Raw genomic sequence first — 21,958 nt, forward strand, 5'->3', positions numbered from 1 at the left:
GGGTGTGAAGAAACTCGAGTTGGTCATATTCAGTCGTGTATTTGTAGCTACTGCTAAAGTGGGCTGATCAAGGTACGTGGCCAGCGCCTCCTGTCTTTCGTGTCTTTTTGCTCGGCTTTCGCATGTCACACGCGACCGTTTAGGCTCCTTGTGAGGAAAGAATAAAAAGAAAGAATCTGGGCTGAAGTGTCGAGAACACAGCCGCGGATCTTTCGGCAGTTCACCTCTTCGAACCGCATTCTTCAACTTGTATTATTCTTATTATTATTATTCTTATTATTATTATTATCATCTCATTCTTCTGTTAAAAAGGCAAGGCCCTCATGCAAAGTTAATCTTTCGGTGCGTGACAAAAACGTCACAAAAACGGTTTGTCTTTTTAATTGTATTTAATTATGTAATTACTGTAAGTATAATATTATAGAGTGCTACATTTCTCATTAAAAAGACATTCCAAAAATGTGATGTTTTTTTGGGGTAGGCTGGAACAGATTAATTGCATTTCCATTCATTTCAATGGGGAAAGACGATTTGAGATAGGAGTGGTCATTGTCAAGGAAACCTGTACCTCAAGACACCAATGTAACGTTAAAATGTAACAAAGAACTAGCTGCCCAACTGAAGTGAATAATGCAAATCACAGGGATGAAGCAAGCTGATGGCACCCTGCGTCAACGTGATTAGCCATATACGAGTAACAGGCCAAATTTTAGGTTCATGGAGAATTATTATTTTTTTTTGCATAATCCTGCTAAGCACACACACAAGAACAGCAATCAAAACAATATCTCTCCCCGTCAGGTTTTCGCAATTGGTGGAGGTATATAGAAAAGTACTCGGTAGAATACATGCTCCAACAAAGGCTGGAAAGTGAGCTGCTAGTGTCATTTAAACAAATATACATATTACATATGCTGTAAATGACATTTGTAAATCAAACACATTTTTTTAAAACACATTTAAAATGCATCAAAAACTATGTTGAGAAAGAGGACAATCTGGCAACGCTAAGTCTCTATCCTAATGCCTGTTTCATATTCATGACTTTGTGTGTGCGTGTGTTTTCGAGAGAAATGCTTTGTTTTCCCCTGCAACACAATACAGACCAATGCCTTTCCAACTGAGACTGATGCGTTTTATGCGGCATGGATTTTTGTATTACATGTTTTCCAATTTGAGATGCGACGTAATCTGGCGTGATATGATGTGACTCGATAGAGCCTGAACAGTTCAATTTTAATTCTGCTGTGCTTTAAAGCTTTTAACTCCGGTTTCCCGGAAATAAAATACCAACTGTATACATTAAGTTAGGTGCCCTAACATTCTGTTTGGTACCCTAACCGCAGCCTGGTAACATCTTCGAGTCAACCTGGTGTGCTACAGGCCAGGTAATGTTTGCGCCACCAACTCATTAGAGAAAGTGGCACAATTATCATCAATATACGGGTTAGTGTGAAGTTGAGCTTTAGTTCTATTAGGAGGGCATGGGAATATAACTGTACTTTAAGCAAATATTATCATGATGAAATAGTCCTTTGGTATAATGTGAATAAAAAAATATGTTTGGAGCAATTTTTAGAGTGTGCACCTGTCCTAAAATTGACTTGCTTTCACACCTTGTCCTTATCTTTTTCAGGTTCGGTCTGACTGGTGGTAATCTTGGCATAAATGCAATATTCTCAATTTAGGTTTCTGACGTTCAGTGTCGACTACAATGTTTCTTTCTCCCTATTTCTACAGTATTTTATATCTAATACTGGGTAGTGCTTGTATTATGATAAAATATAGCTTTTGGAGTAATTTCCTTGACTTCCTTTTGGTCTGACAACATCATCAGCTCTATTTTGCCACTCAAAAAGTCCAGTTGGCGTAACTAACATATGCCAATTTTCAGAGGTCATGGACTCCAATCGACTCCAGTTGCTGACTTTAGACTTGGCATTCATGAGGCTTGGCTTGACTTAGACTTGAACTACATGGTTTGTTTTTGGAAAGAAAAGTCGTTATTTTTGTCTTGCGTGCCACCGACCTGGCAACCTGGCGGGTACGTAAAGGTTGTGCCACCCCCATTGGCCCGGCCACAGAGGAGGACTGAGGCTGGCCCATTGAGCAAGTATCACGGAGGAAACTCCAAGAATGATTACGTTTGGATTCAAGGATTACCTTTTGGCTAAAAACGGGGAAAAAGAGCAAGATTCAAGGCCTGCAGCTCAAGCTTCAAAGACACAACTTTGACGAGTGTGCCTTCATGTCTGACGCAGGTAAGCTAACTAGGTTAGCTTCACATTAGCTCTCCAACAGCTGATCAAAGATTAACTAAACTTCGCGTAAGTTATGCATTTAAGTCAGAAGAGAAGACAATAAGGTGATCGAAAATACGGTGAGCGGAATTTTAAAACATATGTTGTTAAACAACGCAGATCGCAATTTTAGCATAGACATGTATACATAGAGCATAAATAGATACATTGAGCGGCTTTTCTCGTCGCAGCGTGTCCACCATATTGGATGTGGCAGGCCCGCCTGTAAACTAATGCAAGTAAAACGGACTGAAGTTCATAAAGTGACAACCTACAAAGGTTTACTCCCACATACAGTATATTTCAGTATTTATCATCACAGTAACAGTAGCTGTAAACATGCAAACATGGAAAAAATAAATAAATAATAATAATAATAATACATTTATTTCATACTCTTGTGCATTTAATTTTTAGAGGTATAAATGTATTTATTGTGTGGTCATTAAAATTTTTTGAGGGGTAAATTTCCTTTTGTTGTGACTGTGCAAAATTGTATGACTTGAAGTACCACTCGCTTAAAACAAGTAATGACTTGACTCGACTTGCTTGAAATTTGGTGGCAACTCGACTTGTTTGATTTCCCCCCCACCTGCAGTAACTTGGGACTTGCTTGAGACTTAAATGGTATATAGGTGTGAATAGTGTTACTGGTTGCTTGTCTATGTGCCCTGCGATTGACTGGCGTCCAGACAAAGGTATACCCCACCTCTCACCCAAAGTCAACTGGGATTGGCTCCAGCTCCAGCTCACCCACAGCCCTAATTAGGACAAGTGTTGTAGAAAATGGATAAATGGACAATCACAGACAATTTGTTGTTGGGTTCCATTGCCTTCATATTGAAAGTTTAAAAAAACAACAACACCATAATCAAAAAGTGATTGATGCCATGTCTTTCATATAAGAACAACTTGAAAAAACATATCAGACAGGAGGAGAGAGTATTGCAATTTTCCTGGTTTGTTTAGTCTACTTCAGAGGTGTCAAACTCATTTTAGTTTAGTGGGCACATTCACTCCAATTTGATCACAAGTGGGCCGGACTAGTTTATTTGTGGCCTAATAAATTATTATTTACGACAATTCCAACCCCCCCCCCACCCCCTCCCATTTTTTTGGGTGCAAATAATTACAAGTACATTTGGAAAATCTTCACATTTCTTGATTATTACCTTGTTGCAAGTCCTGTTTAAAATCATGAGTGATCAAAAATTTCTTAACAAAAATTAATGCAATTTCAATTCAATATTATGAATCTGTTTTTATTTACACATTCAACTTACAGATCACAATGGATCTCTATAGTCTATGTACCTTTTATAAAACATCTGATCAAGAAATTATTAAAAATTTACGTAAATTTTCACATACCATCTGGAAATCTTGACAATGTCAATGTGACTCATCACACCATACAAACTAAAGTTCTGGCAGTGCATGAAAAAAACCCAAAAAGGTTCCACCAACCCAACCTCTTTTCAACTGAAGCTTTTGATTGATATTTTGTAATGTTCCATCTCTTAAAATATTCTACAGGAGGTATTGATTTTCACAGAACTGTATTCTTCTGGCGGCACGGTGAACGACTGGTTAGCACATCTGCCTCACAGTTCTGAGGACCGGGTTTCAAATCCCGTGTGGAGTTTGCATGTTCTCCCCGTGCCTGGGTGGGTTTTCTCCGGGCACTCCGGTTTCCTCCCACATCCCAAAAACACGCGTGGAAGGTTGATTGAAGACTCTAAATTGCCCATAGGTGTGAATGTGAGTGCGAATGGTTGTTTGTTTATATGTGCCCTGCGATTGTCTGCCGACCGGTTCAGGGTGTACCCCGCCTCCCGCCCGGAGATAGCTGGGATAGGCTCCAGCACGCCTGCGACCCTTGTGAGGATAAGCGATAAAGAAAATGGATGGATGGATGTATTCTTCACAGTGCATAGGTGGCAAAGCATTTTATGTGACGTAGACTAACTTTGCTCCTGAAACATGGCATCCTAGCCTTTAGAAGTTTTTGAATCCCGAGTATGTCATTTAAGTGGTAAGTGGTAGTTTAAGTGGCCGTCAATGTGTCCTCCAGTGGACAAAATTAGCAACAGCAGTTACTTTTTTATTGAAAATTTTCTGTTAATATATTCTATCCCCACGGGCTAGATTGGACCCCTTGATGGTCCTGTTCTGGCCTCCAGGTCTTACGTTTGACACCCCTGGTCTACTGAATTTATTGGTACACCACCATTTTTCCCCCTTGTAAAACCTCTACTGAAAAAGGTGTTTTATTGCCCACCATATTGTAATGATTTTCTCACGGATTTCACCCTGAATCTGTGCGGAGGCATGAAAATCTGTTTATGCAATATGATCATCTCTGATGCTGCTCTCCTCAAGGAAAAAGCAGCTCTCGGAATGATGAGGCAGCCTTCAGAGTAGGTGTAAGCGCAGACCTTCCTGCGCATCAGAGTCTTGACTCATATCTCAGAAGTGACTAGCAGGTCATCAACTTGTCTGCTGGCCTTGCTGCTATAGCTTGGCTTGGAGTCATGCAATCAGGGAGATACTGTAGCTATTTCTTCCTCACTGTGGAGTGCAATTGCCACTTCCAGTGAGTCAGAGTGTGATAGTCACCTCAGCCCTTTCTATGCAGTGGACCGAACATAACAAGCTGCCAAAAAGCAGGACGACGAAAGGTTTGAGCTTTGGCATTGGGGGTTTGAGACACTTGGGAGCTTTTGCATGGGGCTGCACAATAGCTTCCCTTCCACCTTTCACCTGTATAGACGTCTCTGCCTTTAACGTCATAGTATATGCAGTATATTTCACTGGTGTCTCATTACAATGTTTCCTCTCAGTAAAAAGCTTCTTGCCACCCGGTGAGAACAGTGACGCGATGTACGTGGTGCTTTTCTATGCCCACGCAGCCATGATGTTTACTCTTGATTTGTCTCTCTCGAGAGCTGTCCAATTCCTCCTTTTTAACTTTGGTTGCTCACCAGAGTTCAATAATCCAGCCAAAAAAACTAATAGTTTCCTTTGCGGGAGGCAGTAGTGTGCCCAACCTCCCCGAGCATTTGTGAACGGCTGTACGTGTGTCAATGATTGACACACTATTCTGGTACCTGTCTCTCGTGCTGTGTCCATTTTTAGAATAATAATGAAAAAAGAGGCATAAAATGCGGCCAGACAGCGAACATTTTTAAAAAGATCATTTTAAATATATTATACTATCTGTTCATACAGACAGTTTTAACATATTTGACAAAACGTGTTTTTTTAAGCTGCAAACACTTTCTTTAATTCATCAAAAATACACTATATAACCAAAGTTATTAGGACACAGTGTTACATGACCTACAAGAAGTAAAAATGGAAGACAATCATGAGTTTTGCTCATGGTTTCAGAGTGTGACTGTAGGAGTGTTGCCCATTCATATAAAGAGCCTTTGTGAGGTCATAGGTCACTAATATCAGACCTGAGAAGAGGCCCCGACTCACAAGTTCTTCCACTCCAGAACAGATAAAGGCCTTCTTACAGAGTTTAAAGCACATAATTGTGTTTCAATTATAAGATGTTGTGAAGGGTATCAAAATAATTCCTTTGTGCTGTCCTGTTTGTTTGAAGATTTGTTTCTGTGTTGATTATTTTTTTTCATATCGTTCTTAAGATCTTTTTGTAAGCTGAATAATGAGAATGAATATTCAGGAAGAACTGTTAATTGCTGTTTACCAATACTCAACGAACTACGTGGATAAACTCCAAACAAACCAAAGGGGGGGGGGGGGGGGGGTTAAAGTGAGTTTGCAAAGCACCATTGAGATAGGATCACACACTTTATTTTATTTGTTCATTTATGCTGCACCACAGGAGCTTCTCGTTGAAGAAGATTCGGTAGGAAAGCAGCTTACCAGTTATGAGGCAAGGGTGCTTGGTGTGTGAAAGAGGTAGGAATCATGATGCTGTGAGGAATGAAATGGGAGTGCAGCGATACCTGCAGGGAGCCCTGGCAGGAACTAAAGGCAAAGCGCGTGGGTGACGTGTGACAGCACACACACACTCGCACAAACGCACTGCAGTTCTGCAACACAAGACTCACAGAGGAAATATTGGTGCAAAGTAAGATCCTGAAGTTCCACAAACAAAAACAAAAAAAAGTGAATATCACGCAAATAGTACATAATGGTAGCACTGTACATACTGTTATTTTATACCACACAGGGTTACAGTAGCAAGAACAAAGAAGTAGTTTTGACTACTGTTTTTTTCCAGTGTTGAAAAAAGCTGGACCTTTTATCTTCGGAGATATTGTATGATAAAAAGACCTTTTTAAGTTTGAGTACTCTAAATGGCCTTTCTTACCTTCTATGTATCTTGTAAACATATTTCAGAATCAGAATCATCTTTATTTGCCAAGTATGCCCAAAAAGCACACAAGGAATTTGTCTCCGGTAGTTGGAACCTCTCTAGTACGACAACAGACAGTCAATTGACCAAAAACAGTCACTGAGCAATAAAGGGTAGCTAGTTATCTGGTAATGCCGGTACATTTTTTAAAATTTTTTTGACAATTGTCAAGTGCTCTAGCACTTAGGGCAGTTTGAAAGTATACAAAGTTGGAGTTTATTTACTTGCAATTGTTTAGTCTTCTCTGTAACCTAGCTGCTTTTGGGAATTTGTCTTTTGTGTTTGTCTTACGCTGTCTCACTGGGTACAAATATAGGTAGAGCAGTGGTTCTCCAACTTCTTACACCAAGTACCGCCTCCAAAAATACTTAGTAGTCCAAGTGCCACCATTGTGACCAACACTAAAATACAGTAGTTCAATAGGCCCAAGTGTTTATCAAAAACGGGGCCGAGGTTTTATTCCTTAAAGTGTATTTAATATTGTAAGGCACTGTAACATAATGAACATCTTCAGCATTAACATTATGTTTAAATATAGGAAAATAAAAACTTAGATAATGCTTCAATTAAAATGTAATGCACTTAAAAGTAAAAAAAAAAACAACAAACAAAACTACCTAAAAACCTTGTTGTAAAGTAACAGTTCTAAAAACTGCAAATGTATTGTAGTTAAAAGTTAAATACAACTGAACTGTCCTTAACAAATATACTATACTGGATTAATGCACAATCATGCACAATTTGAACATTTAATTCAGTGATTGTCACGTACCACTAGTGGTACTTGTACCACACCTTGAGAATCACTGGGGTGGAGTATACAGGCATCATCTAATTAGATGCAGTGTAACTGCACTGAATCATACCGAGGTTACCTAATTGACACCTCAGGAGGGTTCATTTATTTTTACAGTAATTTTTAAGTGGGCACTTATAAGTGCTTGGCTCCCACAACTCTGATGTAGCTCTGCTAAACACAAGGGAATCTGATGAAAATGTTGAGCTATATACAATGATGTAGTACAGGCAAATGCAAGAATGTACACTACTGCCAACATGAACAAATGTAAGAATATCCCAATTAATGACATAAATATGACAAATGACCAGACCTTTTGAAGGTCTGAATGTGATTTACAGTACAGTCTTTTTCCAAATCTCTTTTGTTCCTTCTTTAACCTCTTTGACCCTTTGCATGAGATGTCAGTTTGGTTAGTGACGTATAGAGGGCGCTGTGTGACTGCGCAGTGACACCCCTGCCTGATTTGACATCTCAAAGCCTGTGGTGCACTGTGGTCTCTCAATTTGTCTCGTTCCCTCTTACATGCAAACACTCTCCACTCTGTCTGTCCAAGGCCGTTGTCCGCCACCCCTGCCCCCACTCAGGAAAAAGGGTGAGTCTGGCATGAGTGATGAGGGCAGGAAGAGAATGGCTCACTGGCACATTCACACTCACTGGGGCTTTGTGCCCCCTGAAATAGCTCGGCAGTTAGGAAGGTTGTCTGAAATAATTAATAAGTAATAAAAGAGCTGCTGCGGAGCCTTTTGGGATGTGTGTTTTGTGTTAATGTTAGGTTGTACTCATCTCCCATACATTTGAGAGTATGTTTTGGATTGGCATTTAAAAAAAAAAAAAAAGTCAGCCCAGTGCCTTTGATGTGTCTATTAGCATATGATATTCAGGTGTATGACTTGGTCTCTATAGTTGATCTGACAGGTCACGTGTTTGTGTGACTGCAGGCAAGTGAGAGACGAAGAGAGAGAGAGCGAGATGTGCCTGTGTAAATGTCATGTTTTTGATGTGAATAATATGCAAGGCCATCCATGACTCACTACCTGAAAACCACAGGTAGCTGGAGCAGTTCAGTTGAAGAACATATGGAAGTATATAAGAATCCGAAGTGTATACAAGAGAATCTCTTTCATGTTGAAATATTAAAATGGTCATCTCACATTTTGTTGCGACCAGTTCAGGGTGTACCCCACCGTCCGCCCGAAGATAGCTGGGATAGGCTCCAGCACGCCCGCGACCCTAGTGAGAATAAGCGGTAAAGAAAATGGATGGATGGATGGATGGATCTCACATTTTGTTCCAAGAGGCTGTTCGACCCTTGACTGGTTGAATTTTCAAAAGAAATAATGGTAATTGAACGTATCCATGGGTTGAACGTTGCCATCATAAAAGTTTGAAGTATAGAACAGGTAGTGTTTTAAGTAACATTGTAGCATAGATCAACCAGTTCAGGGTGTACCCCGCTTCCTGCCCGATGATAGCTGGGATAGGTTCCAGCACGCCCGCGACCCTAGTGAGGAGAAGCGGTTCAGAAAATGGATGGATGGATGGATGTAGCATAGATCATTTTCTTATACTGTATGGATAAAAAGATGGTAGCTAGGAGAAGATGTAAATGTGTAATGAACCTTACCTGCAGAGTTGCTTGTGTTTGGACTAAAAAGCCAAGACAACAAAAAGAACACAGTCAAATATGGACTAGTAGGTTAGCGATATCAACTAATGCCTCATCGTTTTGTCAGCCTTGCTCAGTTATTTGTTTAGATTCTGGAATTTTGCTTGACTTGAAATTTTTAGGACACATACTGAGTGATTTGACCGTCGAAAGTTCTGACATCCATCCATCCATCCATCCATCCATCCATCTTCTACCGCTTATCCAAGGTCGGGTCACGGGGGCAGTAGCTTTAGCAGGGACGCCCAGACTTCCCTTTCCCCAGCCAGGACAGTCCACTTCAAATTCATTTAAAATAAGAGGCTTGAAATCAGTTGGATGCTACACTGCATTGTAAGACCAATAAAATATGTGTTGTTGCCATGACAACCCTGCATCACCTACATTGCAATACAGGTGGACCAGCCCACACACCTCATGGTGTGCTAAAATGTTTATTTCAAGACATTGAAACACAAATTAGGGTTTCACATGAAGATTAGCTCCTGCCACTGTTAACTCACAATTGCATGTTTGGTGCTCTTGAAGAGAGAAAATTTATTTTTACTATACTAAAAATTACATTTGACACTGCCTGCAACACCATAACAAATAAAAAACGTAAAGTGGAGGTGTGAATAAAGTGTGGGGGTTGAGACACCCACATCCCCCATGGGTGGAACGCCCTTGACTACTACAACTACAACTTTTACTAATAAATCGGTTTTATATGGAGCTTTTCTAGATATGCAAAGACACAGACACTATTTATGACTAGAATAGCAATAATGTTTCTCATTATAACCCCCTGGTAAATCAAGATAATTCAGTGTCAGAAGCGAAAAGGGTTTGTTGTGTCATGGTTTGCTTTGTAAACCTAATACGAGGGACAGTCAAAAAGTAATGAGCCCAATTTAATTTTGCGTAATACATGTTTTTTCCCCCCTGAAATTTTCAGTTTGTAGTTTAAATACTTATTTGAAGGTTTATTTGAAGAAAAGTTTGCAAAATGCATATGAGGCAGCTGCAATAGGCTATGGCAAAGTCGAAAAGTGGGTGTCCAGGATTAAAGGTGTAGAATAAAAACCTTCTTTGAGTGACCTCTGTTAATAAATTAAAGCCTACCAATTTTCTGTATGCTGTTTGGACACCCCTGGTTTCTGATTACTTTTTTCACTGTGATATTCCCCAAATGTTAACATGATGGACTATAAAAGTGTGGAAAGCCACAGAATGTTGCACACACTTGGCGACCGTGTGGCAGGCTGATCAAGTGCCAATCAATGGCAGTGATGTTGACAGGATACAGACTTGTGATTGACAAAAGAAGGGCAGGTTTCGACGCTCCAGGGGGAGTTTGATAGACAGTCGTAATTGATGCAGCCACCATGTGGTCAATCAGCTGTATTTTATTTCTTATTTTTAAATGATCTATTTATCCATCCATCCATTTTCTTTACTGCTTCTCCTCACTAGGGTCGGGGAGTGCTGGAGCCTATCCCAGCTATTGTTCACAAAATATTTTTTCCCCTAAATGAATCACAAAACCAAAGCTTAGCCTTGTAGACCGATTGGAAAAAGGCTGACACTTTCCCAAAAACATGGATGTAATAGTACAAACATCAAAAATATAAATTTTGGGTGAATCAAATGTCGACGAATATGCTTAATTAGCTCTTGCTTGACTTTTGGCCATTGTATCTTGCTAAGGAGTGAAAAAATTACTTTTCTTTTCAAGCTTATTGCATTGCTCCTATTTCAATGAAAACATTTTCTCTATTTATGATAAAATTACAGATATTGTAGCATCTTTGCTAACCTCTTTTAGCCGAGGCTGTCTTTGGTCAACAATGGCTTGCTCTTAGCTCTCGTACCAAGGACGCTGATTGGTCCAGTCATTTTTGGACAAGCCACTATCATAGCAGCTTTAGGCTGCTTGGCAAGATGCCTCGACTCACTTGCAAGGTTAATAGACCATTTTCAGACATCATTTAATGCATCCCTCAAGGATACAATGTATTCATATTTTATCTGGTCAACCACTGCCGCTCATGTGTGTGTATTTGTGTATATGCAGAACACGGGGTTTAATTTGGAACATGTTCAAATTGTATGTTAGCAGTACCTGAGCTCTCACCATGAGCCAAAATAGAATACCCTTCTTTAATTTCAATCAATGTGTTTGTTAGGGCTGCACGATTATGGCTAAAATAATAAGTGCGATGATTTGGATCAATATTGTAATCACGATTATTAGCCACGAATATTCGTTTGGGAAAAATCCTTATTGTACTACTTTTCAACAAAAAATATGTAACAGTTTTCTGTGCAAAATTAACTTTTAAACTGCAGAGGGGGAACAACCACAAAAGATGGATTAACATTCACATTATTACAACTATTTATGGGATTAGGGGACTAATTGACTTAAAACAGCATTTTAACAACTACACAATGGCGCTAGGCACGCTGGGACATCCTGTGGCAGCAAGCCGCCACGATGATGTCAACAATTACGTTATCAGAAGATTTCCCAGCGTGCCCATCGTTGTTGTATCTACTCATCCACCTCATTTTACTGTGAAGGAATTTCTTAACTTTTATTATACTTACGTACAATACGCACACTTGACTTTTGAAGATTTTTTTGGGAAAATAAAACTGAGCATTATACATGAGGAATTACAGTCATTCATAAAACGCATTATTAGGCTGTAAGTACGGACTTTTCATTTGAAAATTCCCCTCAATATAGCGAATTGTCAAGGAAGTGTATGTCTCTATTTTTCTGCTTGATTGGTGAGTTGTGCACGGTCACAAACTGCAAAGAACTCGACAGCTCTATTTACTTCTGTCATTTTTTTTCTTTACTGCAGTCAGGCCAGCCGAAATGTAGAAGTCAAGGCAGCCGCTACAGTGATTGCTAATAGTGTTTACTGTGACATGATGCAGCGTGCCTCTCTGTCAACGTGCTGAAAGGGCCAACTTCAAAATAAAGGCTTCATATATTACTACATTGGACATGAATGCCATTTGAAGCTTTTATTTTGAAGTTGCCCACGGAGCGCCTTAACAATATGTACACCCCATGGTGGCTGACTTACTAGGTTGCAGGCACTGCTGCAAATGAAACACTTTACACATGCAGCAATGCCTGCATTTTAAATGTAAATAAATGACAAACAATCAGGCTCATTTATTCGTGGCAGCCAAAATCGCGATCACGATTAAAATTCGATTAATTGTGCAGCTCGACTGTGTGTGTTTTTGGTCAAAGGGTTGAAACTCAAGGTTGTTTACCCCACTAGGTAGAGCAATTACATTTCAAGTCTGCCTTATTCCTCCTTTGTATTGAAATGGATGAGGTAATACACTCGGATACATTTTGGGCATCAACTATGCATTTCCAGTTTTCAATCAGCTCCTTTTGAATAATCAGAAAGCATCCCCTTTCATATCAATGGTCTTCAGACAATTAAGTAGTATTGCTATCCATGGGGCAACATCAGGATTACGCACATTAGGTCTTACTTAAAATGACATAAAAAGTCACAAATTCAATGTCACTAACAACAATCACATAGAGAGATATGGTTTTTTTTCTATTCCAATTTGATAAGAGGGACAAAATGAGAGCAAATGCCCAAATTGCAACAGATATTAAAGCTATAGCTTGGAGGGCTCTTCATATATGCTGGCGTAAAAAAATATCATTGCATGATTTTTCTCCAGCAAATCCACAGCAGGGTGTGCAAGTCTGTATCCACTTTTCATTCATTTGACACCCCAACCTTTGCTACCTGCTTTGCATGTATTGTCAGTAAATACTTGGTTTAATTTGACTTGGGACTTGGTGTTGCGCAAATTAAATCTACCCCCTGTGTGCAATCATATTTATTTTAGAAGGACAGCGAGGGCAGTCAGTTAGAATAATGTGGGTTGACTACAGAGCAGATAGCGGGTGCAAAAGCATAAAAAAAAATAGATGTCTCTTAAGCGATTTTGCTCCTTACTTTTCTGCTGCAAACAGATCAAAATCAAAGTGCGTATTTTGTGGACCTTTTTAAGTTAGGGTTGCTCAGTAGGCCCTCGCACCTGGATGGCGCTAATAGATACAAGGCTGTAATTTGTCCTCTGAGTTAATCAGCCCTGAGCAGGAGGGAAGATGGAGCCTGTGAGTGTTAGGGAGGTGAAATTTGTAGATTTTGTAAGTAGGAGAGAAAAGCAAGCGTGAATCCCGGTGATTTTACAGCTGAAAAGAAGAGAATAAATCAGGTTATCATACATGGCCAGTAAAAAGTCATTTTTCTTCTAATAAATGATGTCTGTGTGCTACATAAATATCATCATACCCCACAGCAGTGTCCGCTTTATTAACTACTGGCATGAAACACGGAAGAGAAAGAAAGATAGTGTTCACATTATTTTAATGTTTTATACCCTTGGCGCCATAGAGGTGTCTTGTTTTAACCAGTCACAATTTACAAGTGTTCTTCAAAGTTTCATTTCTCTTTGTCAGAGCAAGAACCCATTTGAGGCGTACAATTCCACTCAGTAGAGTGCAGACTTTTGCCAAAGCCAGTAATCCTAGCTCAGCATAGATAGACCGTTACAGTTGTAGTCAGAAGTTAACATACTACTGTCAAACAAATCAAACGAATTTGTGCTGACAAAGAGAACCTATCGGCCACAATCATGATCACAAAGAAGAAGTTGATAGGCCTTGGCCTAAATTAAGTAAGGACACTCTACAACTTTCATCATCACCTAACAAACTGTTGGTAAATTTATATATTTGAACTTGTATGTATCATTGTGACCCTGTGTGGATTACAGAAGAAGAAAAGAACAAATGTCATTTATTTTAAAGGACATTTAACCTAAGACAGCAGAGGGAGTGAAGATCCAAGTAAAATCCCTTTATAAAATTGTACCTGTAGATGCTGAGTTTAAGGTGGCTGTGGTCAAAGTATATTCCAGTCAGTACATTTATGTTTATTTGTTGTGTTTGTTTGAGTGTTAGGATGAATATACTTTATCACACTGTGCCTTGGGCTTCTTTCAGACACAAGTTCTTTTTTTTGTTTGATAGAATACTGATGTTTTAAGGAATCGATGAAGCTCGGTATCCCCGAATGCAGTCTCTGTTTGTTTGTGGTTGTGTGTGTGTGCGTGTTTGTGTGTGTTTGTGTGTAGAAAGTGAGAGAGAGTGACGGTGTGTGAAAATGTCTCCAAAAACAGACTTGTTTTCAACAACCTCGAGGGACGTTATCAGCACAAGTCCTGTAGTTTCTCCTATTATCTCACCACAGAGCCTTCTGGGAGGGATACTTCATTGTTCACCATGATATCATCAAAACACCCAATGATGATTCCTTGTCACAGTGTCCATTGTAATGTTCTTGTAATGCCCCTTGAACAGATTCCTCTACCCATCTGGAAACCTGCGACTATGTCATCCGCCATGTGCTTCACTTTAGATCTTTTGTTTGTAATTAAGATACACATTCATTGAACTACGGTAACATAAACACAGTTAAAAAATAATGATTAACGTCCTTTTTACAGAAAAAGTTAAGCATTGCATGCTGCAATGCATGCTGGGAACCAAACAGCGTCAGATCTCAACAAAAGTAGACAAACAACAATGATTTATTTTCTTCACAAGAACTGTTGACATTTTGTTTGAAGTGCATGAGGAGTGTGTCTTCCAAAAACATGGAGATATTTAACGCTGGTAATAGTGTTACAAATGCGTATGTTGGCTTAGACAAGAGGCTGTTGTTATGGATGGCGGACCCACGATGCAGCACAGGGGAGACACACCGGCTTTGCTAGAGTTCCTTGAACAAAACAGAGTGAACTTTCCTGCCCTATACTGCACTGTATCATACAGGTAAGCGAGTCTGCCTATTAATTTGGCGATTTTGAATGACATGACATGACATGACATGAGTGAGTTGATTTTTGTGAGAGAGAAAAAATGGACAAACTGAGTCCGTGCACTTAATCTTGGTTTGCTGTTCAGCTGTTTTGATTCATCTTTGAATATGAATTTTCATGTAAGAAAGCCCTTTGCACTGGGGGGAGATCACAGTACAGTATGTGGTTACTGTAGTTTGTTGTTTTCTTCAAATCCTTTGTTGTTGAATAGCATGCATACACATACATTTGATCATGAAAGACATTAAGACACTGTGATGTACATTGGTTTAATTAAAAGAAAACAGACATGCGCATATTTTGTCCTTCGGCTAGGAAGGTTGCGGTCCTATGTGGCCGCATGGTAGTGCTGACGAAAAATTGTGACCCCCCCCCCGGTGTAAATGATTGTTTGTCTTTATGTGCCCTTGATTAGCTGGCGACCTGTTCATGGTGTACTCTGCCTTTCGCCCAAAGTCAGGTGGGATGGGTTCCAGGTCACCGGACCCAAAGGAGGACAAGCTGTATGGAAAATGGGTGGATGGATGGATAGAAGTAGTTAGATTGAAGTCTGAAATCCTGAAAGTCTGAAATGTAAATCTTTGTTGTATGTCTTTCTAAGTGGAAAAAACTGAGGAAAGTAAGTTTGAACAGGTAGAGAGCACTGACAGAAAAAGGGGCATGACATTACTTTTGACCCCAGCTACAGTTTCTGAAGGATCAGATATTCTCCCTTTGAAATATTGCGCTCAATGGAATATACTGTATAAAGATAGGGCCTGAGCTATTATGCCTTTTTTAGTGGAATATTTATTTAAATCAATATTGTCTGGCATAGAATAATAAATTAGAAATGAATCCTGGAAAGTCGGAAAAGATCGATTGAGTGCTACATGGAACCAACAGTTCTGACATATAATATCAGCTATCTCTGAAATCATGAGGCAGATAGTTTCTAAAATAAGGAAATTACGACTCACTTAGCTCATAGAAGGAACACGCACAGTAACCTAACCTCACCCATCTTTAGCCGTACAGTATTTCATATAAAATAATAATACATTTTGAACACGTTCAAAATTGTGACCGAGTGCAAAGCTCTTGTAGTCTTAGCCAAAGGGTTTGTAGTCTTAGCCAAAGGGTTTGATTTTTCATTTTTCAAGGATATTTTAACTTGTTTTATACTAAAAAGTAATTTTTGATTTTGAAAAAAAATATTTAAAAAGATTTGCTGTTCCATATCTAATATGTACTCTTCTTCAGAACTTCTGCTATTTGTTTGGGGGAGAAAAAAAAATACATTTTTTTTGGCCTTGACTCTGCAGATTGCTATCATGTGAGGTGTTTACATGTATAAGTAACAAGTTGCTGATTATGTGAGAGGTTGATAGTTTGGTATGCTTACTTTACCTACCGAATGATAATCAGTACTTTGAATAAATAGTTTTATCCACTTGACACATACTGGAAGTCTCTCGTAAAGCTTAATATTTAGGGTTTCAAACTTACACCTACATGAAATACTTTTATATTATGTGTGTACTGCTCATATGATGCTCATATTGCTCAAGAAAAACTCAATTTCAAAATTTAAAACAGTTTACATAGAGAAGGTATACTAAATACTCAACTCTTAATATCTTGTTTTATGATTGCACAACACTGAGTTATAACTCGTTGAGTAAGCAGACACTCAGAGTGACAAATGAAGCCTGTAGACAGCAGCATTAAATTTTAGATGACATTTTTAGTCCAAAACAGAATTGTTGATCTCAGACCTTAGATGAGCTGATATCAACAACAGCAATAAAAGAGGACAGGAGAAAAGAGGAGAGTAAAAAAAAAAAAAATGATGCAGGAAAAAGTGAAGAGTTCCGCAGAGGCACTCTTGAGACTGAAGTACAAACTTTAAGCTGTCATGTTTAACTGTCTTCTGACAGTGACCAGTGTAAGTCAGACTAAACTTTAAATGACTCACGAAATGTTTTCAGTGTGTCCCCGTCCCACAACGATACATTAGTAAGCACAGGCTCCATCAAACAGACGCAAGGAGAAAGACAGTCAAATCTGAGAGCCATTTAAATAAACTGCACTCCATTTCACTCTCTATACCCACTTGTCCTTGCCTGCCTTCATTTTTCAGGTTTCTTTCATATTTTCTCTTCATAAACATATCTTACCCTCTCTTTAGATGTCACTTTCTTTTCATACTCCCTCCTATTCGCTTCAATTTTCCAAGCCATCCCTCTCATTTTCCCTCTCTAGCTAAGTGAGATTGGGTACTTTCTTTTGGTGTGTACGGTCCATGAGCAGCGCTGAGGGCGGCCACCTTTGTATGCGATTGCACGACGCCCGGCCATGTGCGTCTGGATGCTATCTCACAGTTGCTTCCATTCAAAACAGTGTTCAAGCCCGCTGCAATTTCATCATCTGCTTTGTGGTCCAGCTGTATTCATGCTCTGTATTTTTCTCATTTGCATTCACACCTTAATGGTTGCCAGCCATTATGCAGTCTATATGGGCACAGTACAGTGGGAATACATACGCTTAAAACTTTTCGTAGTTTGTGCTACCATCATCTCTTTTATTTGCTACTCTGTGCATTTTTAACTCGTCAACTCTTTACTGGCATTCATATGGAAAATGTGTTTTTTCATTGATAATGGAGTCTACTAGTAATCATGAAACTATGAAAGAATAACTAATGCCTATGGATATAAATTTGGAACAAATGCAAAAGTGTCTTTTTTTTTAAAGCAACTATCATTTTATGGTCTACATTACAGGTTGGTTATATATGGCTCCTATTGATAATCAGGTTACTGTTCAAAGTAACTCTGTAATTGGTTGTGTGCAAATGTTGGCTCTCACTCTCTCTCCATCAAGAGGGAATTAAAAAGAAGTAAATAATCCGTTGGCTACATATTTCTCAAAATGTTTCTGGTGTATCGCAGTAACGTCAAACTATTCAAGACGTATGTATGTATACAGTACATGTTTATATTAACACATTCACAATCAGGTAGTTTTTAATGGTCCCAACCAGTCTCTGAATTGTCACTTTCTTCTTAATTGAACAAAAACAACAAAAAAACATCAGGAAACATAGTCAATGTTTGACCAGCTATACATTAATTAGCTAAACTGTGAGCTTAACATAGCTTGTCTGTCTTTGCCGGATTCACAGTGACGGATGAAGTTCTATGTTATAGTCGTTATGTCTCTTATCTTTGAGTTGCCGTTTCTCTTTTTCAGTATTTTATCAAAAACATAATCCTTGAATCCAAATGTAACGATCTTTAGAGCTTCCTCTATAATACTTCTAATAGCTACTAATGCTTTACGAGGTGGCATCTGCACTGCGCATCATAGCTAGCTGGTGGGTTGCAAGGTTTGCACACACGACACAAACAATACTTTTCTTTCAAAAACAAAACAAACGGCACACTTGAAAATGCAGATTTTAAACTGTAAACAGGTAACACTTGTCATATTTCAAGTCTAAGTCGTCAAGTCTTTCATAAATTTTAGTCAAGCAAGTCCCGAGTTCTAAAACCGGCAGGTCTCAAGTCATGTGACTCGAGGCCCGCACTTCTGTTTCTAAGGCTGTAGCCCGTTGTCTGCTACTGCAACATTTTGGCTGAAATTAACCATCTGATATTATGTGTTGACCTTTTGAAAGAGATCACAGATTATTTGCCATCACAGATTACTTTCTCTGCCCGGAGGCACCCTTGGGATCTGCACATTACAGTGTGTACGGCCTTCATCAACTGGTGCTCTTTTTTCTCAGTAGGAATGAAAACTAACGGTGAAAAGTAACAACTGTCTTTTAACAACACTTTGGTCACAATATAACATTTTATGAGTAACTTGATGAATGTTGTTGTATGTTCAGTACTGTGCAAAAGTCCTGTGCACCATTATATTTATTGGATTCATTTGTTGGATATCTAGAATGTTCCTCAAAGGGAGAGCAGACCTCCACTGTGGTCGTGCTGCTTCCGGAAGGTGGACTGTTCCACTGATGCTGCGTTGACAGAAAAGAACAGCATTCAGGAAATTGAATGTTTTGTGGAAATCTTAAATAATTATATTTATTTTTTGTACAGATGTACTGCTGGAGTTGCACATAGCTTTACAAAATTTTAAAGTAATGTTCTTTTCCATTGACATGGAGACAGCAATTTTCATAAATTTGCTGATGGAAATGTGATGGCTTGTGTTGGAAAGTTTCAATTTTACATCAATAGTGCGGAACTGTAGATTGTCATAAATAAAGTATCTATACGTACTAGTTTGAAGAACATTGGTTGCTACACCAAACTGCTGAAAAGAAACCCGATTGATGTGTACTGAGGTCCAATCCTTGTTGCTTTTTTTTTTTAAGCTTTCTGTCAGCCAAACTGAGCTTCTGTATTCTAACAAGAATATGCTCCAGGTGACGATATCATCCCTGATAATCTTCTGCAAATCTGACATATCTGAGTAATGCACTCTGTCACGTCTGGTGGATCTTAGTGCGAGGAAAGGGTCCATTTTCCCTCACTGATAAATATGCAATATTGGATGTGTGTCAGTTACACATATATTGCATGTGTTTATCCTGACAAGACTGTCATATAGACTCTGGGTCAGCACATAGTATGTAAACATCACAGACGCAAGACAGTGTAATCAGTGTTGTCGTGTTCTGTCTGGATGTAGACACACTCTGTTAAAGTGGGTTGTGTAGAATACAATGAACCCCATAAGCCAATACTGTTGTTTATCTTGTAGTTGGTAGGTACACAATGTGATGTGATCAATGGCTCTCTGGTCAAAGCTGCACACGTGAAAGCTCCCAATATAAGTCGAGGGGGAAACTAATGAGAGGGAGGAAAAAAAAAATATATTTTTTTTCACATGGGTAGCAATATTCAACAATAATTTCTAAAAGGAAATTTCATTCAAGACGGCACTTTCTGACTTTCACCAAAATACAGTGGAATCACTGAAGTCAAACATCACCACAATTTGGAATCCTGACAAACCTTGGGTGTTCAAACTGCTGCCATCAACATATTGCACAAAACCTTAGTTCAGCAAGCATTAAAGGATCAACGCTGAGTGTTTGTTTTGCTTTGTCTTTGACTTTTTGAGACGAAAAGAAGGACCCGCCGAAACCAACGTATTCTTATGCCGCTGCGCAAACTAATACATTGCACGCGCCCCTGCAAGTTTCATGTTTGCGGAATATTGTCGTTTTCTGCATAATTAAAGCCTGAAACATTCACTTGGACCTTTATTGTTGCAAACAAACATGTACTAATTGTCCATGTACAAACATAAAAAATGTCTAGGAGAAATGGATGAAACAAGTACAGGTGCAAATTTGGAGTCCACCGCAGAGGAACAACACATAATGGTGGTAAATGATCATGTGGAAAGTTAATGACCTCCCCTCCCCACAAGGAGGTCATCACGTGTCGAGAGGCAAGGCGCCTTCTCCATAACGGATTAATATAGACCCATATCACCCCACTTCCCCCCCCCCTCCCCTTTTCCCTCCCCCTACTATCATTTCTCTCTCCCTCCGTCCCGACTCTCAATCTTCCGGACAGTCGTTCATCTTCCGCCATATGCCGCTTCTCCCATTTGTTCTCCCTTGACATGGCCTTTTACCTCAGATCCAATTCCCACCATTTTAATCGAGACAAAATTACATTACGGTGGGTTTCACTTCCTTCCTGCCTGCCTGTTTGTGCTTGTGTGTGTGTCTAGGCTATTTTGAGTTTGCTATAGAGTTCTTCCATGGCCACAAAGATGAACTTCAATGTCATGCCAATAAAGGATTTTGTACTGGAATTGCACAAAGGGAGACAAACACAACACCTCCTTTCTTTGATATATATATATAGATAGATATAGATATATATATAGATATATATCTATATATATCTATATCAATATATAGATATATATAGATATATATCTATATATATATATATATATATATATATATATATATATATATCTATATATATATATATCGATATAGATATAGATATATATACATATATCTATATATACATATATATATTTATATTTATATATATATAGATATATATCCATCCATCCATTTTCCGAGCCGCTTCTCCTCACTAGGATCGCGGGCATGCTGGAGCCTATCCCAACTATCATCGGGCAGGAGGCGGGATACACCCTGTACTAGTCGCCAGCCAACCGCAGGGCACATATAAACAAACAACCATTCGTACTCACATCCACACCTTTAGTATTAAAGCATTTTATGAGGCTGGATGGTCTCTTAAAGACAGGTAGACTTGTACATGTTAAGCCCTGTCTATGTTTTCAATACCTCAGGGAGATGCCTCGGCATGTTTGCGCGTTCACAGTATGGAGATGCTTGCACCAACAGCAGTGCCTAGTTACCGTGGAACCTCTTACTGTGCAGTCAAACAGGAGACCAGTGAGAGCATGCAAATTACTGAAAGACATTTTTTTTTTTAATACTGAGCCAGCAACTCTATATGGCAAACAGCAGCTGGTGCATCCTGGCCTGTGTGGAAGTTAGAAAAAGTCAATGTAACTTTGTGAGAATGAGATGGGACATACTGTAGCAAAGGCAGAATGTTATGAGTCACAAAAAAAGCATATGGTGCAAAGTTTATGCTGCAAAATAGAGAGGAAAACTAAACTTAAAAAGAAAAGATGGATTGTTACCGCGTTTTGAGTATTACTAAGTTCTTGAATAGTACAAGTATAATATAAATATATATATATATATATATACATATATATTATATATTTATATCTTACCAGGACATAATATTTGACAGCCATCGTATTTTATGCACAAAGGGTGTTCAATGTCAAAGAACACACTGGTATTG

The 21,958-nt window shown here is 39.0% G+C and overlaps 1 protein-coding gene across 1 annotated transcript in view; it reads left to right on the top strand.

Moving 5' to 3' along the window:
* The first annotated feature begins 1,893 nt into the window (after positions 1-1,893).
* Positions 1,894-21,958, top strand: part of LOC133470906 (ephrin type-A receptor 7-like) — a 361,573-nt gene continuing 341,508 nt past the window's right edge. Inside the window, exon 1 of the mRNA XM_061759845.1 lies at positions 1,894-2,261. The gene's annotated coding sequence lies outside the window, so the exon portion shown is untranslated. The remainder of the gene's footprint in view (positions 2,262-21,958) is intronic.

Source organism: Phyllopteryx taeniolatus, chromosome 21, assembly GCF_024500385.1.
Source record: "Phyllopteryx taeniolatus isolate TA_2022b chromosome 21, UOR_Ptae_1.2, whole genome shotgun sequence".
NCBI lineage: Eukaryota > Metazoa > Chordata > Actinopteri > Syngnathiformes > Syngnathidae > Phyllopteryx > Phyllopteryx taeniolatus.